General features: G+C 39.0%; 1 protein-coding gene across 1 annotated transcript in view; it reads right to left on the reverse strand.

Annotated features, from left to right (window-relative positions):
- The window catches only part of cacna1ha (calcium channel, voltage-dependent, T type, alpha 1H subunit a), a 200669-nt gene that overhangs the window by 113155 nt on the left and 59744 nt on the right, over positions 1–27770 (reverse strand). The window lies entirely within an intron of this gene.

Consider the following 27770-nt stretch of genomic DNA (forward strand, 5'->3'; position numbering starts at 1 on the left):
ATGACAGTAATCATGCAGAAAAGCTTTGGTGTAGTTTAAAGATTTGCATTCTCAAATCCTGATGTCAAAGGCAGACGGTTAGTTTGAAAGGTAGAAATATCACCTGACAAAAAAAGCACTTCTGAGTAATCTTTGTTGGATTACTTTCTACTTTCCTTTATCCCTTTCATTAAGTGGAGAGGTTATTATAGCAATGAGTTACAAAGGATGTAGGTAATTGCCCTGTTTCCCCTAATTTAGAGCACTATAAGGATGGATATCTAAGGCTTTATCCCAATTAGATATTAAAGACTACACTTGCCTTTGGTGATGTTTGGTGAATATCAACATAGATGGTGATGCAAATCTACTTCTACTGATTTATTCAAAGACTTAACAAAAAAGTGTCAGCTAGCCTGACCAGCCAGACTAACTTTTGCCTCCCTTTGATACGGCTGAAGTTAGTCTGGAACTGCTCCCGTAGAGTGTTTTTTTTTTTTAGGGCGGAGTTAACAGGCACAAAGTAAACCAATCAGAGAAACTGCGGACGTGACGTATAAAAGGCACAATCAGACTTCTGCTGTCAACATTTCACAATATAATTCAACATGGGGTCGAGCGGAGACTACGGTGAATGATTCTTTTTAAAACAGAAGAAAGCGCATTAGCAAACGAACGCTCTGTAGCGGCGGCCATGCAGTTTGTTTTGGTTGAGGGATTCTTGGGCGCTGCACATCACTCAACATATAAAGTCTGCCGATGCATTTGATTGGTCAGTATCAGGAAAGAGGGCTCTATGGGAGCAGTTCCACACTCAGTTTGCTGCATAGCAAAGCAAAAGCGAAACTGAGTCTGGGTGGCCAGGCTACATGTCAGCCACTTTCAAAATCTCTTTCATAGATTCAACTTTTAATCAGAACTGGATTACAACTTAATGTGCATCGTGACAACCTAAAACCAAACATGAAAAAAAAAAAACTCTGAATAAATTACTCGTAGTTTTTAGATCCCCTTGTTCACAACCAATGCTGGTAGTGGAGACAGCATGTTGCAGCATAAACTCAAAATGGCAACATGCAAACCCATAATACATGTTTCACTGAGAGAATATTGTACTTCTTCTGAGGCGGATCTAATTTTGGGAGATATCTCATCATTACAACAGGCGGGGTCATACAAAAGAACAAGTGAGTGAGAGAGAGAGAAAGAGAGAGAAAGGGAGAGAGAGAGAGAGAGAGAGAGAGAGAGAGAAATGGATGGTTTATTAGACTAAATGAGGGAAAATGAGGAGAAGAGCATGAGGAAAAAAATGGTCTACCAGGAAAAAGAAAAAGCCACTAAAACGGATGTTTTTCTGCTTTAGTTTGTCTTTTGCCAGAAATCTACATCACACACATACACTCTCAGTCTTTTCTCAGACTTTCTTTCCTGCCTCACTTACAAGAAGATCAAGTTTTTTCATGTCCTTGAAGCATGTGATACTTGGTGTGGATCAGTGGTGTGGAAATCAGTGTTCTTCTGCGTCATGGCTGGATACTAGGGCTGCAAAATTAGCAAAAAAAAAAAACAAACTAACATAGTGTTATAATTGCTGAATATTGAGATGGCAGTACTGAATTCAATCAGCCCATACCTTTACTCACTGATGTCTTTCTTTCCAATTATTTCAGTGTCATTAAAACATTTGCTAATCTTGGTCATTAGGATTTACATTATATTGCCAAAAATTGTAGGTCCCTAGCCTTTACACAAACATGAGTTTTATTGACATGCTGTTATTAATATAAAGTAATTTATATTATTTTTTTAGTCCACCCTTTGCAACTAAAACAGCTTAAAAATTTTCCACAACGTTTGGGACAGTTTATAGGAATATTGACCATTTTTTCCAGGAGAACATTTATGAGGTCAGAGAGCACTGACCATAATATTCCCATCTGCACCAAACTTTACACTCGATACAATATGTTTAGCAAAATGGTGTTCACCTGGCAACTGCTTAACCAGTCCTTTGGATGATAAGAAAGGAAGGGCAAGATTATTTCCTCCTGAAAACAGATCTCTAATTATGCTCCAATGATTTATTTGCATTGCACTGGGTGATGTAAGGCTTGGATGAAGCCGCTTGGCCATGCAAACCAATTTTATAAAGCTTTCTGTATATTCTCCTTCAGCTAATCTGAAGGCACACACATGTTTTGATCTTAAATTATGTATAATTTATGAAGAGACTAAGATAAAGAAATGGCGGTTACTTAAAGATGTAAATGTTTTATATAGTCTGGAAAAATCTATACTGTTTGATTTTAAAATACATTGTTGATTAAAATGTGTAATTCATTGAATCTATAATCTAAAATCACCTTAAAATAAAAAATGCAGTTTTAAAATAACTGACTCGTGGTAAGCAAAGAAACCAGCACTGAGCAGAAATGTAATTAATATTTATGTGGATCCTAATTCCACCATGTGATTAAATTATAGAGTGCATTTCGGGGTATGGGTATATTTGCTGAAGATAAAACATTGATTATTTATGTTCCAGTTAGTTTCAGGACATCGCTACACAGGAGCAGTGAATATATTCAAACCAGGCAGCTTTACTCATTCTCCATGTACACAAATTTACTAAAATATCTTTGCTTGGACTCCACCAGTACATGATTTGTATTCAGTTCCCATTTGACATATTCTGAGCCCTGGCTGCCACTGCTCACCTCTGCTTAATTATTCAAACCTGACAAATACCTCACAGACTCAGACATATTGCCACACATAATTTATCACTCAACGAAGGATTCTTTCAATCCACTCAGAGGAAAGCCGAAAATATGAACCCATCGATTTATTAAGATTAACTGAAGTTTGACAAACAAGACATTGGTTTAATTAGCTTGAAGCTGTAGATGTGTGTAACCAAGGCTGCAACATCTTTGTATATAAAATTCCACATCTCACATATTTACATGGTGGTGCATGAAAAGTTTAGTTTGATATGCTGATACGTACATAAACTAGAAATATCGAAATAGGGAAACATTTGTCTATGTCAAGTATTTAGTCAATAGACACAATGCTTCTCAAGGTTTAGGAGAGAAAGCAAATCCCTCAGCTTAAAAAAATATGTGAGAAAAAGAAACCAGTTCCTTGCTTAAATAATATATTAGAATAACTTCATTGTCCTTCACAAACGGCAGCAGAAATTTGGTATGTTTTTAAAAAGTATTCATAGGAAAATTCTGTCAAAAATAGTTGTCATTGTGTGGCAGGAACAAAAAAAAAACGTGTACATTGTATTAAAATTATATTTCCTTGCACTTATTTTATTGGTTCATTTATTTTTGAAATATCTAGAATCTGTAAGAATTGACATCCTCAATGAACATAGTCATTGGTTAATTAAGTTTCACTATCAAAATATATTTGTCAATTTCAATTCTAAACGGCCCAATAAGACTTCAACAGGTCCACTAGTTTCATGGCTGATGCTGTATGAAAGAGAAATGTTAGACTGATCTCGACTCTGTGAAAGAGAGAAAAAGAGAGAGAGGAAGAATTTGTATTTTATGTTAGACTTACATCTCATGTTAGGAGGCCATTGATAACTTTTTTCTTTTGCTATGACAACGTGATTGGGAATGTGATCTTTGTGTGTAGGTAATTTGGTTGTCTGATTGCACTGTATGTGAAATGGTTTTCCTTTATAGCTTTACTGCTATTGTTTGCAAATAGTGTGTTCTTTATTATATGTGTAATAATAATAATTATGTGTATAATATATTCATTCTAACATGAGTTCAAGACAGGTTGTGATTTGGGCAGTTTTTGTTTTGTTTTTTTGTTCGCCAAGATTTACGTTGGTTTTGGGCTGGAAACTGTCAGATCTGGCAACACTGGGTTCAGTTGTTTTGTTTTGTTGTTTTGTTTGTTTTTTTGGAGTTTAAAGTAGTTAATGTCTTACATGCTAAAAATTAGCAGTGAAAGCAATCTAGGTTTGGAGACATGAGAGGATTTGTAAGACAATAGTCAAGCTGACCATTACTCAGGCCCCAGTAAGCACAAAGTATGACAATTTGTAAGAAAAAGAAAGCCCAAACTTCAAAATGTTACAGACATTCAAGATAACGTGTTGCTATTCCTCCCACTTAATTCAATGCAGAAAATGTGGACACACCCCGTCCTAAAAAATACAGCAGAGCAATGTCCAAACTCGGACAAACTAAATGCAAGTTTCGTCGCCATACATTTTACTGGAATCACATAAAGACCTGATCAGTTAAAGAAGCAAATAGAGAGATAAAATCAATATATTTGTTTTGTTTTATCAAACAGGACTCTCTTGAAAATGAGAGCTTGGATCTCAATGAGAATACCTGTATAAATAAAAGTTAAATAAATAAATAAAAATGAGCTAGCATTAGCTTGTCACTTCAGCACTCTACGTGCCGATCAGCAAGGCAGGCATGAGTGTATTATAGGCTTTGTAGATGCATGTAAGGAATTAAGATGATATTAAATAAGACCTGGTGAAGTAAAGACTCCAGCAACACTTGAAACTTTATTTGCAAACAAAGTTGTTTCTCTGAACTTCAGGCGTTACTCCATGCACCTTGGGAGTAGTGAAGTTGTGCCAGAAATGTGTGAATATTACTAAACAAAATCTACCATAATATTATACTAATTGATAAGAAGCTAGACTTAAATATGAATTCTAATCCCCAGAAGTTTCTGAAGGAAAAACAAGCTGTTGAGGAAATAACAATTAAAAAGACTAGAGAATCGGGAACAACATCAATGACTGACTGTATAACAAACAACCACAGCATCATGTTTCTTTTTGTAATCTGTGTTTATCTTATTTATCAGTTCTGAGATTCCTGGGCTTTACTTCTACTCTGTTTTTCAAGTTGTTCATGTATTTACATTCTGATTAGAGCTGTTGCTCTTCTCAAGTTTTCTGTTTTCCCCCTAGATCCTTGTATATTCAGTCTGTTTATGGTTGAGTTTCCCTCTGCCTCTCGGTCCTGATGCCCACACAGCTGACATGCATTCTGCAAATGAACTCACCAGCATTCTAGTAATCTCTCTTCAGTATTTAGGCGCTCAGTACCCTGTCTCCCTCCATTTAGATCTTTCTGCAGTATGTTCAAGAGCTCGAGTATTGTCATTAAATTGCTACAACACAATGAGACTGCATCTCTTCTGCCTGGATAGGAGTCCTCTCACAGGAAATACAACCTAAACCCAGACAATTGATTTTTAAAGCAGTACCGTGTAACAATTAGTCACTAGGGGCGCTAGACTTGTAATTTCCAGGTTTAGGTCCATGTAGGCCACCTTCAACAATGCACTGTCGCACGATTAAAATGTCTCCTGCCGTGCTTTGTTATCTGAGAGCAGACCACTTTCGACCAGCTGATTGAGAAGTCATGGAGATACTTTGGACGGAGCAGACAACAGGCTCAATCATCTGAATATCAAAGGGTGCAAGAACTTCAACAGAGGAGAAGAGCTGACATGCATGTTTGTGAACTATATTTACTGTATTTTATAATAATAACCATAGCCATGACAAACTTTGACTTAAGGATGAGAAAATTAGAAGCAACACTGTGTGTTGTGTAAATTACCATTTGAAGCTCAAGTAATGTTTAACAGTGTAGAGGACAGTATTTAGTAACACAAAGGTAACATGCTGACTACTTAAAAATACTTCATCCAAACCCATCAAAAAGAAAGGGTAGTATACCTCTTTTTAAAGATACACATAAAAAAATGCCAAAACATATCCACTAAGTTGCAATGAGAGAAAGATACATCTTGTTCCATCTGTGTACATGCCTCAGAACACGCATAAGCACATACTAAGTCAAGTAACATAAGGTCAACCTCTCCTTCACAGATAGATGGAGTAATCTGCAGCAGCATTTAAAAGAGAGATTTGAATATTCAGAAAAGCTGTATTCCTCCCTTCTGCCCCTCTGTGCCTTCTTGTGCTCTGCTTTCTCTAATTCCTCTTTAATCTCTAGTCAACACCTCATGAGCTCCCTTCTGTCTTCAGTTCTCTGCAGCATACATGCACGCATATGAACGCGCAAGTATAATGCGTGTGTCTTCAAAGCAAAGCCAGGCTGTTGCTGGAGAGTGAACCCGGTGCACATCCTGACTTGTGGACAAAGAGACTGTGTGGTTCATAACATTTTTAAGTTACATGTTACCAGAAGAAAGTTTCAACATAACCTGAAGCAAAGGAGTCCTGGTTGGTTGTTAAGGTCAGCTAATGTCGGTCCATAAATTGAGCGGACCAAATTAGATCTGTGTTGTGTCACTCTAAATAAAAATGCAGAGCATGAGTTACCTCTGCTCATGGATCCTGATTTAAGTGATCCTGCTTTAAGTCCAATAGTTCAGTGTTACTTAAAGCTTGACCCTGGAATAAAGTCCTTCGGTACCCCACGAAGTCTGTTTTTTTAGAGATAATTTACTCATTCATTTACGTAGCTGTGGCCACACTGACTGTCAAACATTATGGTATTTTGGAACTATACCAGCAATGAAGGAAATATTTCAAATTCAAAAAGGTTCTATACTAACAATTCAAAGTACTTAACTATACTAGGGAGGTGATGTAAGAAAGCTTTCAAAAGTTCAAAAGTTTTCAAAAAACTACTAAGTCAATATACAACAGGAAGCAGGAATTTGTTCCAAATTAGCTCGACCAAGCTAGTGCCATCTCTGTGCACCGATGCATTAAGCCAACAACTATGAGGGACATTTGTCATTCATTTTACAGACAACACTGCCTATTGTAAATTATATTTATGTACAGTTCAGCTAGTACAAATATATTTGTGTTCTACCAAACCAGAGCAGTTATGTGTTACATATACTGCATTAAAAATGCCATCTGCTGAAGGCTGGAGGTAATTGTCACAAAGGAGAGGACAAAGTAATAAGTCAACCTGCTGCACTGCTAATTTTAAAAACAGGTCAGGGGGGTTACAGAAGTTACAGATCTATATATCTTCCACCAATCACTGAACTCCGGTGGCTGTTGGGCGAGATGCTGGGTAAACCTTGGAAAGATCACCAGTCCATCACAGGACAACACAAAGACAAACCAGACATATGACCTTGCATCTTTTGGAGAGACCAAGTAACCTAACAATTATGGTTTAGACTTTGCCTATGTGGGTTCTCTCCGGGTACTCCAGCTTCCTCCTACAGAACATACAAACTCCATGCAAAAAGACCCCCAGGTTGGGATTTGAACCCAGGACCTTGCTGAAAGGCAACAATTTTATCAGATGCACCACTGTGCATCCCAAACTCATAGCCAGCACAACCAAAATAGAAAGCAGACCCCTTTTTGTATTCAGTGAAATTACCAACATGTATTTGCAATTTAGTGACTATTCTTTCAGTATGACTTAATGACATGTAGGATATACTCTTTTAAGATATGTGTAACAATTTCATAAACTGATATAATTTTAAATTGAATGTAATTTTTTTACTGCTACAATAATATGTAAAGGGATGCACCATTCTAATTACAATGTCTCCTACTATTTACAGTATTGCTTATATCATCAATATGAAAACAGCATTCCCAGATGATCGTCCAATCAGATGTTCTTCTTTAAGCTTTGAGGAATGACTGCTGAGTCCAGGGCCAAAAGTTCTTCAAACTGAAATAATATTCAAAGAGAAAAAAAATAATTGTCCCTTTTTATTTTGTCCTTTAACTGTATCTGCTGTGTTTGTAGATAAAAAAAACATACTACATTGTGAAAAGTGAAAATTGCTTCCATTTGGCAGAACCTTCATTTTGTGCAATCGGCTTTGTGAATCCTCTCCAGAAATAAAGCAAATACAACATTGGTAAAAAGCTTTATGAATAAAAAAAAATAGATAAACGTTAAAAAGAAACATCAACTTCAGAATTTTGTTTATCCAAAATACAATTTTTAGTCAAACTAAAAAATATATATATTTTGTCAGTGAGATATTTGGGGGTGGTTCCAAAAATCTGTACCCAAATCTTTTTATGTCACTGCATCAGTGTGATTATTTCCCACCGTAAAACCTTTCAAGGTAAGCAAGACACAAATATTACAATGCAGGATCAACCATCCTTAGGAGCCTTTCTACCCCACTCTGTCATGGTAACATCTCACACCTGCAAGCAACTGTGATAGAACATACACCTTTACAAAGTAAATATTCACACAAAATCAGATAAGTAGTGAGTGATCACCGTGTATACCCAGGTTTTAGTTAATTATTTTACACATGTATACATAGAATAATTACATGGGAATTTCATTCACTAAAATTGCAAATTGTGAAGGTAAATTTCAAATGTACCACTTTTCTTTTGCTGCAGCGCTCTACAAAGAACAGCAATATTAATCACTGGCACGTTTAAATGACAGAAATTGTATTTTCTTTTGACTTGTATCACTTTCTGACCTTCATATTGGACAATAACAAAATGAACTAACTAAATACTGATGGAAATGGGTCAAACAGTAACTACCAGTTACATGAGAGTCAAAGTACTTTCAAACTTATCACTCACAAGTTATCCTCCTCCAAATGCACCTCCAACATCCACAAGTTGTGTTGGTTATTGAATGCTTAAAACCACTATATGTTGCAAAAGATACAACATTAACAGCTGGAAGAAAGAATGTATTGGACCTATAAATTCTTTTTGAAAAGTAGCCTTTAGATGGATGCAAACAGGCATGAATACATGGGTGAGAGCTCAGCTTGTCCAATGACAAGCCTATTCTGCAACGCACAGTGTCAGGCCTACTTTTGTTAAGCTGTCAGATTGGCTGTGTAGCATACACGGGTAGAGCAGGCTACAGAGAGCACAGAGGGGTAGGAAGAAGGTTGCAGTAAACATTGAAGATGCAATAAAGCTCCACAGACATAAGAGATGTCTGGTTGTTTGCCATCAGAGTGCTGATTCATGCAGATGGCCGCTCACCTTGAGTTAGTTTAATTAACGCCATGTTTTCAGCTGCTTTCAGAGGTTTTTTTTTTTTCCTCCTGGTATTATTTAATTTTTCTTTTCTTCTCTAGCCTCTAATTTCCTCAGACTCCGGCGTCGGTTCTCTGCAGTTTAAACAAATAAAAAGAGAAACTACAGTTAAACCTTAGCTCAGAGGCAGAACTTCCTCCGGTCTGCTTTATGGCTTAGCGTTTCTGTTTGGCAATAATACTCCAATTAAAGAAGTCCCATCTGGCCATAGCTCTTAAACTTCCCTTTGCAACACCATGAAGCGTGTTTTAGCATTGTGTTCCTTTGCAACGTGCTCACACAATCATATTGTTTTAGATGTAAGCAAAAGTCACTCAAATAAACTGGTGGACTGGTTTGAAGGGTCTTTATATGTTTGCATTGTCCATAAAAGAACATTTTAGAGCCAGTGTGGTGCATTTCTAACCGTGTAAGTCGTCATATCATATGGTCACAATATTTGGACCCACACAGCTCTCATCTGTGCCTCATTGGGTGTTGCGATGAGTTGTTAAAGGATATTTTTCATTTCCCAATGGATCAATTTCAGACTTTGTCTTTGCTTCATCCTTCTGAATAAATAGGGAGGATGAGAGGTATTAGGTGTCTAAGGTTTCGGATCAGCGACCAGTTACCACTCTTAGCTCTGCCATAAAGACACATGGCTGAGGGAAGGTACATTTCTGCATTCACCAAGAGAGACAAAAGGAGCTGGAGAGTGAAACAACCTTTATAGCATGATTGAAATGCCTTTTTTTTAAAGATTTGGGGGGTTTTGAGGCTTTCGGGTTCTCATTGCAGAAATACTGTAAAAAGAAGGTGGTGAAGGGAGACAGAATGCAAGAAACAACTAGGGACGTTGTATTACAAAACTACATTGTCAATTTTACATAGAATATGTTATAAGTTGCAATATGTGGAAAGTAATACTGTGCTACAAGTAGGTGTTTTTGAAAATATCTGCATAAGGAATCCCATGAGAGTTTTCTTGGGCCAAATGATATTTCTGAAGTGAGTCAATGTCAGGGAAGATGTGGGGCATTGGGTTAGAGCCAGCTTTGGCACGCTACAGACAAGTTTCTTTCACACATGCAAACTATAATAGACATCATCTTCAAATCTTTTAGGGCTTGTCCATATGATAGTATTTTTTTGTTATATTTCTTTTTTTTTTGGGAAACCCTCTTTATATTTTGTTTTTGAATATGTCCCAAAAAGCAAGGTCATCAATTTCAAAGATCTCTATGTATTCGGAAATAAGCCAGGATCTTGTTGCAACTCTGCTCAGCATGCATGTGTACTTTAAAAAGATGAAAGCTTGGAATGTGTGCTTAAAGCCTGGTGTTTTTACATCAGATATGCTCTGGGTCAAGGGGTTGTATTTGTGAGGTCATAATTTTCAAATAGTGGCATATTGTTAATATCCCCAAAATGCAACAAATTAACACCTCACACCGCACAAGACCTTACAGTGACATGAAATGTAATATTTCAAAGTCTACATAACATCCCTGCATTGAAAAGATATATACACATTTTGGACCTCAGAAACATTGACGTCTTTGACCACTGCAACTATATCCCCTTCTTAAAGTCTAGCCCAAGTGAGTATCTACAAAGCACATTAGACTTCTGCAGTTTATTTTGCAGGATATAGATGTGTCTGCATCGATACAGTAAAGTGGTGGTTTAAGTATTACCTCGAACTGTTTTAATTACTACGGAACGGACGATAATTCAATAACAATATATATTGATCAATAGAATGACGTGGTGTGATCAAAAAATAGAGTAAGTAAAAAGTTCAATAGAACAGTTTTTCTTCCATTTGCATTCTAGCCTATCATATACTTTAGGTTAATACAGTCATTACATCCTCCCAACCAATCACAAACGCAGATCCAGGAACACCTCGACACCAAACTCTGTCCCCTTCAAAGAGTTCAGAGATCATTTGTTCTTTTTTAATAACTTGCAGTTTTGGTAAATCGTTGAGTTTGAATTTGGTGTTTTTTTTATCTAAAAATAGATCATTAAGCAGCAGCATAAAATGGCCATGGCTGCACTTAAATACATGTGTGGAATTTTTGGATAATTATCGATATCAATCAATATGATTTCTATTTTATCAATACGCTTTTTTCTATATTGTCGAGCACAAGTTATGACCATAAACTGCATCATGTTTTGGAAGAAATCTTACTTATAGACCAATACAAAAGACCTTATGGCAAAACAATCACACACAGAGTCATCCTCTTATATAAAACCCCATGGAGCAACGAAATGACTTTAGAATTTATTCATACTGAACTTTTTCACATTTCTTTCGACAAAAAAAGTAATGGAGCAAATTGTGTTTCCTAACAGCAACTACACGTGTTCCAGAGTATGTGTACCACAATCAACATATATATATATATATATATATATATATATATATATATATATATATATATAACTATATATATATATATATATGTATGTATGTATGTATGTCTTTCTATGTGGGCCATATTTCTTCATTAAGATGACTAGAATAATTGGCACTGATATTTTACACCTTGTGGACTATTCTCACTGATTCACCTCAAGTTGCCTCTGTTCTTAAATATACATTTATTCTCTATAATTTTTTCACGGAGTGCCCTTTGATCTGCCATGCTCCCTCTAGAGTGCAAAGCAAAATCCTATGGCATTACGTTTTAAAGCCAGTGTACTATTATTTTTTAATGTGAATAGTTTGTTAATGGGATTGAGATAAAAAAAACATTATATAACCAATTGTTACTCTGAACAGCTAAGCCTAATGTGTGTTGCTATCCATTAGTGCCAACTAGTTCCAGAAAACCTCATCCTTCACGTGTGTGTCTATGGCAGACACATGTAATTTCTCTAATGCACTGTATACTTTTCATTAAATTTTCTAATATGACATAAATTCTTGCTGATGTCAAAGGAAATTTAATCTCATTACAGGGTGGAACTATTAACCCCAAACCACTTCTGAAGAAGAGCTTCTGATGCCTGGACATACACTCTTTTTTTCCCCACAGATCCCACAACACCTTTGACTTATTCCTCTCACCCCACTTGCATATTCACTAATTTTCCCTGTCCCTTTCTCCCCCATTTTCCACCTTCTGCCTCTTAACCTTGTCCCTTCTTCTTCTCATCTGATATCTGCATGTGCATGAGTAGTTCGCATGTGATGTGTTGTGGTACCACTTCATATCTACGATTTTCATCATGTACAGGCTCTATCAGGTCAAAATCAATTGACAATTCTAAAGGTGCATAGCCACGTTACTTGACTTTATGTTTTTATGAAAGATTATCAGGTCCTGCTGGCGTATTACTTGTTATTTTGGCGTTTTATGTTTTGCTTTTGCTCAGTTTGTTAGTAAATAAAGCCTTTTGTGTTTGTTTACAATCTTAACAGGCATACATACTGCGCAGCAGGGGTTTAAACAAGGAAGCGGCTAATGGCTATTAGCATCTCCAGGCGAAACAATGAAGAATGTTTTAGGATCTAGTGGGAAAAAAAATGCCAAAAAAATATATGATTTCAAGAGGGAAAGACTGGAATGTCGCTGGGAACACAGCATGAACATTGGTGTTCACTGAAGTGGACGCTAAACCTGGCGATTGCTCAGATGTGACCGTAGAGTTGACTGACATGAGTAAATGTTCTGATTTGAGGCTCCCTAAAGTTGCTGTAGATTGGTGTATTTAATTAATAACAGCTGGTCTTCGGTCACGCCGAGCTGCCGCTTTACTGCGAGGCATTTCAGATGGTCAGTCTGGCATTATTTATTTTGAATTTATTAATTAATCAAACCGGCATCATGATAGTTCTGCAATATTATCTATTTGCTAATTGCACCCGTTACTGGGGCTATATTTATCCAGAAAAAGGACCATTAAAACATCAGGATGGAGGCTTGGTGTATATAACCTTATTTTATCATGATCAAACAGTTTATGGTCTTTTTTTAAGCATATTATATGGCTACATACCTTCAAAATCTTGCAGTGTGAACCAGGCATTTTGTAGGTCACAAAAGGTCACAGTCTGGGAGCATGTGTGCGTGTTCAGTCAGTTCCAGTGCATGAAACAATTATTATTTTTTGTCTCTTCTATTGCAAACAACTGTATGAGTTGCAGTATCCTTTTTAGTGTCTATTCACATCCAGATAATTGCTTTGTCCCAGTTAGGACAATAAAACTTGCACGAGAATAGATTACTAGAACATACCAAGCCCTTGCTGCATGTTAATGCCTCACATGCAAAATATGACTCAGTTGTAAGCATTGTATTTAAAGAAAGAAAGCCTTAATTTGAGAACATATAATACAGGCTGTGGTCAAGTTGTAATATGGATAAATAGTAAAGGTTCTTAGATTAAATGTGCAAAAATGTGTACTGTCTAAAATAACATTATCAAATCTATACATATTTAGTATACTGAAAAAGTATTATAACCTCTATGTAATTAATGGGAAAAAAGACATAGCAGTTAAATGCACTTAGCTGACCAGATTTATAATTTCTGATTAACAATCACGGTCCCTCAAACTTAAAATGGTGCAAATCACTGCCCTTTATGATATTTGAATGTATTTTTTTGCGGTGCAATCAAGATGAGGTGCTGAAAGTCCTCTGCTTTACTTTTCAGATTGTGACTCCTAAACACCCAACAAGTATGGAAGCGCCCTTACATTGGGTGTAACAGCATGGTAGGTCCTTTATAATGGTCCTTTAGTTCCTTTATATGCTTTTTGGGTTTTTTTTTCAAAATATTTATTTGCCAGCACTTAAGTTTGAAAATAGACAAGCCTTCTCTACCAATTAGTAAGTTGTGTGTGCTTGGGTTGGAGGTCTCACACATCACTTACACACAAATTAAAAAATAAATAAATAAACAGAGCTTCTGCAGTGAGTCAGTGGTGAGCAAATCTCAGAGGAACTTATTTCTACATCAACCAGCGTGCAGCTTTGAAGAGCGCTGTAGGATTCAGTTGCTTCTCCTGCTGCTGGCATTGCACGACTGACCGTCACAAGCTGTTGGTCCTCTTTCCTCCGCCACTCCGTTCCCTGTTAATGAGAAACTCTCTCCCCTCTTCTAGTCTTTTACTTTTCTGTCGTTCATCTCCAAGCACTGCTGTGAATCTCTGCCCGAAATCCAAAACCCATCCGTCCGCACATTTTTCCTCCCCTGCTCTCTCCCACTCTTCTTGTCATGCTGATATGCCTATATTTGTCAATGTGGCAGTGGAGTACTTCCAATCCAGATTGAAAGCTTTCTTTTGATAGAGACGAATGTTCATTTATTTCACCATCTGCCACAGAGAAAACAAGGCAAAACAACTATTACCTCAAATATAGAAGATGCCCCTCCCCACCCCCACCCCACCGCAATCACTACGGATTTTGCCAGTAGGATGACAACTTTCAGAACAGTGGAGTGTCTCGTGTCTGCTGTGTGAGCATGTTTCGAGCTGCTGTTATGCGTAAAACTCCAGATTGGCTCATCTTGGTTGAGTCCCCGAGGAGAGCCTGATTCAGAAACAGAAACTCATAAATCAGCCTGTCCCTAAACCCGCTCCTTTATTCCTCCATCTCCCTGCTCTGGCTTTCATCTCTCCATCCTCAAATCCCTTCGCCCCTCCTATAACAGCGCCTCAGTGAGGAGGCTGAGGCATCAGTGACGCAGATACATCAGGATTCCCTCTGTCTTCCTGTTATATTTGCTCTACTTCTTTTTTTTGATCTCTGTAAAACATCAGAGTTTTTAATCTTCTGTGATCACAACACTTTTTTTTTAAGAGTGAAAATTGTTCTGAGCAATTTTGCATCAATCATAACTAGTTGATTACAGCATAAAAAAAACTATGGATTGTTTTTAATGTATTTTGCAAAAAAGGGACAGGTAGATAATCTGTATAATATTATATTTCTAAGGTGAGATTCCTATTACCGTGTCATCTGTTATGTTACCTCCACACTCTGTAGGTTTCCAAGTATTCTAAAGAAGAAGACTGGAGACTGTGAAAGCAGGGGGAGACGAAGCCCTAAATAGAACGGCTGCATCTGATGGAGCCTGGCCTTAAACCTGTGCTGCATCACACACACACACACACACACACACACACACACACACACACACACACACACACACACGCACACACACCACAGTGTTTAAAAACATGCCTATAACAGTAAAACCATCCATCCTTAGGTACTGCATTCCTTTTGTGTGTATACACAGAGGTGAATGTCTAAATGTAGCTCTTCTGTTTGTGGCCTAAGAGGTTTGTTTGAGAACATTAGAGAAAAAAAGGTATCATTAAGAACAAGGAACCCAGCAGACAGGCCAGTTGTAGAGAAATGTAGAACTGGGTCTAAAACATGTAATTCCCCTAGTATCAGTCTTATGACAAACCCAGAAGCAACACTTACGCACTCTGTAATTTCTCTATTTGGTCCCTATTTACTCTTTCCCACAATGAGCACAAATGACATGACCAACAGCAGCTGAAAATCAGTGAGACGCTCACACATAGCAATGTGAAAGCGCAAGTATTTGCAACCAAGAGGTTCAGATTGTTATCAGTGACAGCATTAGGGAAAGAGTTGTCTTAAAATTGTTTTATTGGTGTTGCTGTGTGGTGGTGGTGGTTAGAGCATTTGACTTAAAGGAAGACAGTCCCAGGGTTCAAATCCCCGCTGGGGCCTATCAACATAAAGTTTGCATGTCCTCCCCATGCATGCGTGGGTTATTTATTGGGTACTTCGGCTTCCTCTCATTTTTCATGGTTTGGCCTTCTGCGTTGCCCTGTTATGGACTAACAGACCTGTTCTCTCTCGCCCATTGAGTTCTGGATAGACATAGCAGCCCCCACTGTGATCACACAAAGATTAAATGGGTCTAGAAAATGGATGAATGGATACTTTTCCAGTCGGCAACAATCCGATTAGGAACTTGCATGTTGAAGCAATATTGTGTTTTAAAGTGATGTAATGTGGGAAGAAAATAAACAACAAAGCTGGCTAGAAAAAGAGTAGAAAATTAGTAGAGCGCAGCAGCTGAGAGAAGGATGTTTGCCACTAGGAACAAATCCAGCATCTCTATATCTACACTCGGTGATCTGTCAAAGTGTTCAAAACAAGCCATTTAAGATGGCCAGTAAGATAAACCTGGTCCAGTGATTTTGTGTTTAACTGTGTCTCTTTCCTACACAAAGCCATTGACCAAGGTATCACTGTCTTTACCCCTTGTGTACTTTGTGTTATTTTGGGGCCTATTTGTACCCATGCCTGTTTTTCTTTGTTTTCTTCCTGCCGTCTGAATCTAATATGCAGGGTATTCACACTGAGCCTGGTTGTGCTGGATGTTTCTTCCTGTTATAATTAGGTGGTTCCTACCCACTGCCTCCACTCTTTTGCAATTGGACCAAAATGAATGACGTCATGCCATTAGCTTTGCGTTTTGAAGATAGATAACTCATCAAGTGGTATTAAGCAACCAGCTGAATGGGAATGTGGGGTATTATGAATGCAATTCTGAATAAATTGGAGTCTGTACAATTCTACATGAAGACACTCACGCGTGGCCGGCCAGGCTGTGTAAACAACTGACTGGCAAACAACATAGAGAGATGTGTGACGTCAGACCATTGTCCATTTGAAATATTACCTTTAGTTACTAGTTTTTAGTTCTTTCTATCTAAAATAATGAAATTTCACTTATTGCTCCTAATTGATAAATAAATAAATTGAACAGGAAGCTCAAGCTGCATAACATTGCTAGGTTCTTTTCTAAACTTCTTCCTACTTGTGTTTTCTCAAACTACTCACATGCCACATTATTTCAGATGTGGACTTCTTCCATAGCTAAACAGTTGGAAATAAATGCAATTTTATTTTTCAACATATGCTGTTATATTACTGTTATTATTTTACAGCTATTTAGCAGCTGTTGGTTTTGATGTGGCTTCTCAATATGGAGTCCTTTATCAGAAAACACCTTGGTTTCATTGACAGAATGTTTTCATGCCAGCTAAATGCTTATTTCTACTTACAAGAAACATGGCATTTCAGCATAAAAAAAGATGGTAGCTTTCCTTAAGTAGAATGGAAAAATTGTAAAATTGAAAAATTGTTGTCGGGTTCGTATCAAGGCTGTCTGTTAAAGCAAATAAAATGGGAAGAAATGAGTAGCATGAGGAGAACTGATATGTCCTTTCATTTTCTTTTTGCAATTTCCCTTAAGTAACGCAGTGGTGCTCCAGTGAAGAATGTCCCTGTCTGTTTCCAGAGCGGAGCTACCAGTTTATGTGACAAAACACTGCAGCACATGCTTTGTGATAGAATGTGCTGATTAGAAGTTCACATATGCTGACCCTTTTAATTCATATTAGGTTCTTAATGAGGGGAGTTTAATTTGTTGGGTGGAATGATGATAAAGCACAAAATAATTGCAGTTTCAAAACAAGAGGTGTCCTGTAGATATTCTGTAATTAACATGTTAAAAATTACAATGTGTGTTTTGGATCACCGTACTGCTGAAACGCTTGTGTGCAGCTTTCAGCCATTTAACTTCAGATTTGACATGGTGTTTAAGAATTTGGAGCAATATCTTCTTAATTACTTCACCTTCTTTGTGCGATGCACCAACACCACTGGCAGTAAAACCTCTCCACAATATGATGTTGCCACAACCACGTGTGTAAGTTGATATGTTTAAAAGCCTCATCCTGGCTCAACTGCCAACAGGCTTAAATCGGAGGCAACTGGACCTTCGTTCAATTCTTTCTGAAGATGTTTGACACATATCCAGGAGTCTTTGTCAATTCTGGTGGCTCACATTTGAGCAACCTGCAGTTGTAGCGCTGCTGTTTTTAAGGACATAGAGGCCCATCGTCCTAGGTGCATTCTAAGTCAGATGCAAATCAGTGACCCACCCGCCACTGTCCTGGGTCGTTAGAAGCTATTGCTTAGTGTGAGTGGAGTACCTGAATCATGATGAGACTGCTGATGTAATCTCTTTGGAATGAGTTGGAGGACAGAGCTGTAAACACTGGGGAGTTGGAAGCGCAATCCTTGCCCTCTCTTTAGTGATGGCTTTTCTCTTTTGACCAAGATGGCTTCTTTCACCTCTGTTTCAAACCATTTGTTCTCCCTGTCAAAAATCTGGACATCATTGTCATCAAAACAGTGCCCTTTGTTCTTGAGGTGCAAGATGACTGCTGAATCTTGCCCCGCGCTGCTGGCCCTCCTGTGCTGTGCCATGCGTTTATGTAGCTGTTGTTTAGTTTCTCCAATGTAGGAGCCTGAGCAGTCCTCGCTGCATTGGACCACAGACACAACGCCGCTCAGCTGTGGTTTGGGTGTTTTGTTTTTGGGAAGAACCAGTTTTGCCTGAGAATGTTATTAGGTTTGAAATTTACTGAATTAAAGTCCGGTTGCCTCCGATTTAAGCCTGTTTGCGGTTGCAAAGACCTGGATAACAAAATTTGCACAGGCATCTCATCCTGACTCGTTCAAAGATACTTTTTGTCACTGAGCTCAGATGTGCTCATTCTTTGTGATGTCTTACCATAAAAGGTTTCCACTTGAAGGTAGTTTGTCAGTGCATGTCCATTTTCGAAAGTTAACATTTTTGATGAAGTTGAAGGTGTACATTTTAGACCAGGGGTTTTGGTTTATTTGTTTGGCCCGCCCCAGTTTAGTCCATGGCAATATATCTGTCTTTACTGAGGATCAAAGGGCAACATGCCTTTTAACCAAATATTTGTTTTTACTTTTTAACCAAATATTATCTGGGATGCACTCTCAGTTGAAACCAGATATTTACAGGACATAAACTGCACATAAAGACACAATATCTTGTTTTTCTTTCTGTCTGAAATTGAATCAGAAGGAAAATGCCCTGTTTTATGTCACTTTATATTTGTTTAGTACCTTAGCATTTGGTCTGCTCATTAATTTTCTATGGGAACAAAATGTTAATATTTTTTCCTTAACTCACATTGTGACTACTGGGTTTCTCCCACTGTATTAGCACGGAAGGCTTTACTTGTCCCCCCCTGCCAGGTTAAGCATCAGCTGCTTATTTGTTTTAAATACGTTTTTTATACCTCAGTAATAGTGATACAAAATATGGTATGTGGGGTTATAATAGGTGCCTCAATACTAAAAAAATAATAGGTGCCTCAATACTAAAAAAAATATTTTGCGGGGATAGCAGCTTCAGTAGGGAGGCCCAGACGTCCCTCTCCCCGGCCACTTGGGCCAGCTCCTCAGGAGGAATCCCAAGGCGTTCCCAGGCCAGCCGGGAGACATAGTCCCTCCAGCGTGTCCTGGGTCTTCCCCTGGGCCTCCTCCCGGTGGGACGTGCCCGGAACACCTCACCAGGGAGGCGTCCAGGAGGCATCCTGACCAGATGCCCGAGCCACCTCAACTGGTCCTCTCGACGTGGAGGAGCAGCGGCTCTACTCTGAGTCCTCCCCGGATGACTGAGCTCCTCACCCTATCTCTAAGGGAGAGCCCAGACACACTACGGAGAAAACTCATTTCAGCCACTTGTATCCGGGATCTCGTTCTTTCGGTCACGACCCAAAGCTCGTGACCATAGATGAAGGTAGGAACGTAGATCGACGGGTAAATCGAGAGCTTTGCTTTTTGGCTCAGCTCTCTCTTCACCACAACGGATCGGTACAGCGGAAAAGCTGAAAGCTATTGTATCTTTAAACATATAACTCAAAATATAAAAAAATATATATTGCTTCTAAATATACTGCTTCTAAATTTAAAGAATCACTTTGGTCAAAGTTGCAAGTTCTTCTCAATTCTTTTGACAGAATCTAATATTTTATCAGTTGTGTCCTGGGAAATTAATGGTTAAAAATATCAAAATGGGCCAGTATAGGATGATGAGTGTATGTAAATCTTCAACCAGCCCTATACATTTAAGTTTCACTCCAAACATAATAAAATTCTGATGGTAACAATACCATTTAACATAGAAAGGATTCCTGGATCAATGTGTGCTTCTGTGCTTTTTGTGTCTCTGCTCTGTCTTCTCTAACCCCCAGTCGGTTGAGGCAGACGATCGTTCACACTGAGCCTGGTTCTGCTGGAGGTTTTCCTCCCCACTGTCGCTTCATACATGCTCAGTATTAGGGATTGCTGCAAAGCCATCGATAATGCAGACGGCCGTCCACAGTGGCACTACGTTTCTTAAGGAGGAGGGGATGCTGTTTGTCGAGACTTGATGCAATCTGCTGAGTTTCCTTAGATAAGAAATTTTTGACTAATCTGTCTGCATGATTTGATTGAATTGGACTTTGTAAAGTGCCTTGAGATGACGTGTTGTGAATCGGTGCTATATAAATAAAATTTAATTGAACACTATATTACGGGGCATTATCTCCAGAGACTTGAAAAAACTCTGAAGCTGGTATGGTGATGGTTAAACCCTTTACGGTTATTAGAGCTGACTGTGACATCACTTCATCTTGATAAGCAAAACCGAGGAGTGGTTCTTAAGAAAAGAGGATTTTTCTATCTTCTGAATTACAGTGGTTTGAACAATATGTTATGACAAGACTTGAATAGCAGGAAGTGGTCAGAGAAGGGCTCAAATGATTTTAGCCATGTGTCTTAATAACTATATTCCTATTATATAAGTGTTTATTATCTGAAACTAAGTTCCTGTAAACCTGTGTAAATCATATCCTTGTTCTATCTTCATGGTCACGACAGCTGTGTCTGTCAGACATAAACATTCTGGCTGATCGCTGCGATTACGAGGGCCACTTTCATCCTACACGCTACTCTCTTTCAGTCTCTGACACAGTTTCTACAGGATTCTGGTTGCTTAGTAACCAGCCGCAGTCCGAGGATTCCACTGTCCACAGAGAGAAAGCGAGAGGGGAGAGTTGAGGACAGGAAGGTGGAGCGTTTCATGTCCTTTGTCTTCATTTCAGCCACTTTGTTAAGATTCTTCTTTGATTGCCTTCTCTTCAGTTTCTAAGGTCTTTTTTTTCCCGCAACCCTTCCTACATTCCTCCACTTCAAACCTTCCTATCTCTTTCTCCTTCTCTGCCTCTTCTTTCCAAATCAGTCTCACGCTCTAAATTGTCAAGGGAGAGGAGGGAAAAAAATGATCAACTCCCTCTCATTTCCCTTCTCCTTTTGCCTTTTTCTGCCTTTCCTGTCTCTGCCTCTGCATGGCAGCTTCACCACAAACACAAATAGCATAATACCAGTGTAATCCAGTACATATGTTTTAATCTCTCCACATATAGTAGCCTATTCCTAAAAGAATCATCATATTAATTCTTATGTTAAATAGTCAGATGATTAACATAATCTTAGCAAAACAGTTTAGATTAAATCTTTCCCGAAGCCAAATTGGATGAGGGGAATTTAAATTACACACTATTGGGTAGAGGCTGCTGCAGCAGTGTACAGGAGTATTTCACCGATTGGGTGAAGTGTTTGTTTGGGACCTCATGGCTCTCTGGGGAACTATATAGTGCTGACCCAACTGCTCCGTTTTACTGCTTTAGTGTGTGTTATAGATCAGTCCTGCTTGAGTGATTGCTGAACTACACGGCAAACAGGGAAGTAAAACTGAAAGAAAAGAGTGATGAAAAAAAGAAACAAAAGACAAAAGCAGATAAGTGATATTAAATATAAAAAAAATGTTTTAATGGGGACAAAATAAAATTGTCAGTGTTTTTTTTTTACCTTTTTTACAAAAATATAAACAGATATTTTAGTTTTTTATATATTCTGCCTCTATACTGTCTAATACATCTGAAACAAATGGGCTGTAATAGCTTTGCTGTACCGGTAGGTTACAAAATGTCACAATTGAATACAATGAAATTAAAAAAAAAAAGTGCTAAATTCTAATTCAAACCTCCCAATCCACTTTACTGTCAACCACGTGATGGACATTTTGTAATCTGTATGTCCACCAGAGGTCCCCTGACGTGCGTGCTGAGATGGTCAATTTCACTCCTACTGAAAGGGTGGTGCCAAACACAAAGAAGACAAGGGAAATGATTAGGAAGAATACAATTGTTAAGGACTTAGATGAATCTAAATTTGGATGTCAGGTTTTATCGTTTTGTGCTTTAAAAGATCTGTCACAACAGAAGCCTTGAAGTCAAATTAAAGTAAAAAGGAACCCCACCCCACCCCCCCCAAAAAAAAAAGTTTGTTTCGAACTTAAAATGGTTGTGGCAGATTATTTATTTTTTGGTTAGCACGCCTAAAAAGACAAGCAAACTAAACTTTTTTGAATTTAATTATTGTTACCTGGGTAAGAGTGTAAGACTTTGAAGGACCAAAAACACCCAGTGATTCCAGGAACATCGCTGACAATGTGTCCACATGCATCAGCAGATGTATTTACAGTATTTACACAGTGAACACCTTGAGACATCACTGACAGCCAGGAAAGACTGGATGACAACCACGAATAGTGTGGTGAGTACCTGAGAGACGGCAACCAGGGAGGTATGGGCTGGCATCCCAAACTGTGGCCACTGACAGGAGGATACCCAACCATGCTATGACAACCTCAATGGAAAGATCCCCCCAGGAGTGTGTGTGTGTGTGTGTGTGTGGGTGGGGGGTGGGGGGGGGTGAGCACTCCAGTCCAATGGAAACATTGGTAACAGACCCAGGAAACAGACAGACTATTATGAGCAAGCAGTGTACATAAGATAAAATCAGATAAGAAAATAAATTCCTTTATTGTTCCACAATGGGGAAATTCAGGCTTAAATGTGGTAAGGTCTGCAAGAACATCCACTGCTTAAAATCCACCAAGTGAAAATTGACCGTTGGAAAAGAAGCAACACATCACACAGGTGTTGAACCTGGTGAATTACAGGAGGAGGTTGGCACAGAGTTGTGAAGGAGACAACAACTTGCAAGGCAGCGGAAATGAGGAACAGGGGTGCGTGGACAAGATGGGAGAACGTGACAGAGAAAAAAGTGGCCACAACTAAGATCTGGAAAGCTGAGCCACAGCGCATTAAGTTCTTCATCCAGGTAGCCTATGATGTGCTTCAAAGCTCATCTAACCTGCACACATAGGGGATTGCAAAAACACCAGCATGCCCTATGTGTGCCGTGTACCTAAGAGTACATCCTCAGCTACTGTGCTAAGGCACATGGAGAAGGACAATGCAATTGGAGGCAGGACCAAGTCCTTAGGACTATTGCTGAAACTGTTGTCAATGGACTTGTATGGGCAAGACATTATACTCATGTCTGAGTCAACAAGGGATGTCGTGCTACTGGACCTGATAGATCCATGGGAAGACCGCTTGGAAAAAAACATTTGTGCGTGGGACTGCTCAGTGTCTGTCATAAGGGTATTGAGAGGGGGAGGTGCCTCCTGGTGGGGGTTGGACGAATATGTTTCGTAGCCTATTCCTTGTCCAGAGCCTTTATCAGTTTATACATTGGGGGAGCACAAAAGAGGAGAGCCATCTGGAAGCTGAAAAAGGACGACAGTTGTGTGGCTTTCAGGGAGGAGTTGAGAGCTGGAGGTTGAAGAGATGAATACCTTAAGGTTGTCTTTGGTGGTGACAAGGATGGATAGGATCAGGAATGACTACAGCAAAGGGACAGCACATATCAGATGTTTTGGAGATAAAGCCAGGGAGGCCAGACTGAGATGGTTTGGACATGTACAAAAAAAGAGAAAGTGAATACATCGGTAAATGGATGCTGAGGCTGGAACTTGCCAGGCAGGAAGCCTAGAGAAAGACCAAAGAGGGGATTTATGGATGGAGTGAAAGATGACATGAACGTAGTTGGTGTGAGAGGAGAAGGTGCAGAAGATAGGGTTAGATGCAGACAGATAACTCACTATGGGGGGGGGGGAGACAAAAAGCTGAAATAATAATAATAATTAGAAGTCCTTAATTTGTGCCATAAACCAGTGAGGGATTATACCAGAAAAACAACCGAAATGAAAAATTCCAAGACAAAGTGTTTTGGATGAAAGTGTGTAGATTTTAATTTGATACACTAGCACTGTAACATAATTGAAAAGGAAAGCTGTGTATTTGTAACAGATTATATATGAACAAATACAATAGGTGACCACATCCATGTCTTCATTCAGTTGTTTGGTAGTTCTGTAGCATATTCTACATTCAGCCACTATAAGATTTATGCCATAGATGAGTCCCATTTTCAATTTGATGATTCACAATAATCATATCTCTGCTAATAAAAAAGCAATTTGAAATGTGTATACTTTTTTATTATTTAGCAGCAGGGATAATTCTTGGGAATATAAAAAAAAGAAAACTAAAGATAGCATCTCCACTGATGTGAACTGATGCAGCTAAAATGTCCAACTCACATAGACCTCATTCCATGAACCAAACCAAAAAGGTCAAAGCTTACTGCTTGTATTACTGCTTGTATTTCATTGCACCAGCAGATGGCCATATGCCCTGCCCTGCCTGGCAGCATATGGGCATCTGGACACACACCAAGTCATGAGTGGTAAGTGCACACGGAGAGACATTTCTTTAACACACTGAACAATTCAACATACTATTGATGCTGCTTAATAGATAGATTTTGCAAACAACTGCAGTATATGCATCCCTTAAGAGCCGATCCATTGCAAATATTAAAGCCATCCGCTTCTATTAAAACCAACCCAAATTTGTGTGAATATGAGTACACACTTAGGAACCTTCTGTTGTATCTCTGCATGAACTGTTATGTTTGGTGTGTGTGTGTGTGTGTGTGTGTGTGTGTACGTATCTGTAAACAACCCGCATTGTTCTGTGTGTCTGTATATGTGTGTGTAGGGTATGCAGACCAGTGTAGCCATGCATGGATCGTTAATCTTGTCAGCTTTCTTTTATCTCGCTTTTATTTGGCATCATAGTCGTACACACTAACTGTTCAACGTTTTTTATATGGAAAGCAAAGCTAATGTGAAGGAAAAATGATTAGAGAATAAGGAGCGTAAAGCTAATGCATTGTTAAGCTAATTATTTTTCAATAGTCCATCTATTCGATGTGATCAAGCAATTGTTTTAATGTAATTTTCTGCTCGGTTCAAATTTAATTTCACTTTATAATGCAGCATATGACATTTCAAACTACATTACGCTTTTGTTAAATGTTGTATCTGGAAATGCAAATAAGGTACAGCCTAAATGAAATTCCAGCTTTCTTTAAGTGGAAGGTGAAAACATTTGAAGAGAAAGAATTGCATACAGCCTATTAGTGCTAATAGTATTGTGGTAAGGCCAGAATTTTCTTCTTCCTGTCTCAAATTAGTCTGTAAATGACCCATGCAGGATTCCATTGACAGGTTTTATAGTAGAAGGACTGAGCCATGTGTCCAAACACATTACATTACTCAGGACTGCCACTTTCAATAGGGGTAAATTATGCTTCAAGTGGGAGCATTTGCAGGATAGTTCAGTCAACAATCTGCTGCATTTTAGAACAAAGTTTTACAACACAGTACTGCAGCGTTGGGCTGTTTAGGGATGCCTGTGCACAGGAGTTAGTCCAGCAATTGGCAGGTTTCTGGTTTGATCCCCCGCTCTGACCATCTCAGTCGTTCTGTACTTGGGCAAGACTCTTTACCCGAATTGCCTACTGGCAGTGGTCAGAGGGCCCGGATGCGCCAATGTATGTCAACCTCACCTCTGTCAGTCTGCCCCAGGGCAGCTGTGGCTACTAACATAGCTCACCACCGTCAGGGTGTCAATGCCTGAATGACTGAATGTAATGTAAAGCGTTTTGGAGTCATGGCACAAGTTAAAGCTCTATACAAGTACAAGCCATTTACCATTTACTTGTTTCCTGAAGTGCAGCACTTGCATGCCTATGGTGGTTTGGAGTGACTGCCTCCTTTTTGCCTGCAGTTAAGAGATAAAGAGCGGGATATCTGCAACAGATGCAACAGCACCGACTGACCTGTGCGCTGTCATGATGAATAAGATCTGATGACGTGTCTTCACAACATTGTGTAAGCAAACGCCACGGTGTGCTCACTGATACATCTGTCTACATGTTCCCTGCTCTGAACTTGTCCTCCAGTTTTGGCTGGCGTCGCTGTTCTGACTATTGTGGATGACGCTTTCACTCACTGCCACTCAGGACACATTGTCACTAAAAGACTGGTGGTAAAAAATGTCTCATCAGGTTACACACACACACACACACACACACACACACACACACACACACACACACACACACACACACACACACACACACACACTTGTTTAAACTACAAAGTGAGGCCTGTGCCTTGACTTCCATTGACTTCCATTCGTTTTCAAGCCGTTCTATGGCCTAACCCTGAACCCTAACCCCTAACCTTTACCAGTTAACCCTAATGTAAACCTAATTAACCTTAGTGCTGAACCTAACCCCAAACCCAGAAAAAAGTGAGGACCAAAAAAAAGGTCCTCACTTTACGAGTAAAATGAGCAAAAAATGTTCTGGCTGATGAGTCACTCAGAGGTACAGGACTACTGCTCTGCTGTATCAGACCCTATTTGGTTGTAACCTTACATATGGAGCATGTTGGTCAGTTGACATGTGTCACTGTGGGCTTTTGATTAATGTATGCCCAATGGGAATACTGTGATGATTCCATCTGCATATGTGTGTTTACTTCCTCGCCTTCTCCTCTCCTCCTCAGTAACGTGGAAATTACAACTCCCTGGGCATAATGGAGCCCTTTATTCACTCACTCTGAAAAGACACTCTGAGCTTTGAAAGGATGACATTTATCTTACCTCCTTTAAACCCTTTTTTCTCTATCATGCACTTCTTTAACTTAAGAACAGAGAGCTTAACTTCTGTAGTAGAGCTGGAGGGTCTGCAGCGGTAAGTGAATGACTTGTGTGTATGTGTGTGTGTGTGTGTGGGGGGGGGGGTGCAGAGACTGGAAATAAAAGGGGCAATAATAGAAACACGAGCAGGAAACAAGAGAGGCAGCCGAGACATTAACATCAACTAGGATGCATGCAAGATAGTAATGATAAAAGAAAGGAAGGAGCTTTTAGCCTTTCCACATACTGGCTAATGTTTTCGTCAAATTCAGGGGAACTAAAGGTTCCGGGTGTTGCCTCTGAGCTGGAAAATAACCAAATTTTCACCATATTCATTCCAGGCACTACCAAAAAAAAAAAAAAAAACATATCTAGACACACAAAGCCTGCTCTCTTGTATTTAAAAATCTAAACTTGTAGAACTCAGTTGCAACTACTGCCTTCCTGAGAGATCTCTCCAAATCACTTCTGCTACAAAGAGCAAGGTAGTGAGTGACAGGGTAAAAAAAAAGTGAGGAGAAACAAAAATCTGACATGGCAAGCACTGCAACTGTAGAGAAAGAGGATGTCAGTGTTTCCATACATTCTTTTGTCATTTTAACAATGTGAACAGAAATATTTACGCTTTCCGTAACGTCTCAGACATTGCCTCCAAATCCTGGGAGAGGGAAGGTAAAGAAAAAGGACTGTTTAATGTGGATAGTGGGTATTGGAGCTCAGGAGGAAACCTGGGCATACATTAGGTGCAGTAATTGTTTTTTATTAAGAGCAATTGATGCAATTTGAGAGAGCACTTCAATTTCCCCCCTTGGCTCCATGGTTCTTATATTCTGATCTGCAATGACCTGCACACCGTGAGAAGTACAGTCTATGGATGGAGTGGACGATGGTAGAGCATAA

The sequence above is a fragment of the Fundulus heteroclitus genome, unplaced genomic scaffold (genome assembly GCF_011125445.2).
Source record: "Fundulus heteroclitus isolate FHET01 unplaced genomic scaffold, MU-UCD_Fhet_4.1 scaffold_48, whole genome shotgun sequence".
NCBI lineage: Eukaryota > Metazoa > Chordata > Actinopteri > Cyprinodontiformes > Fundulidae > Fundulus > Fundulus heteroclitus.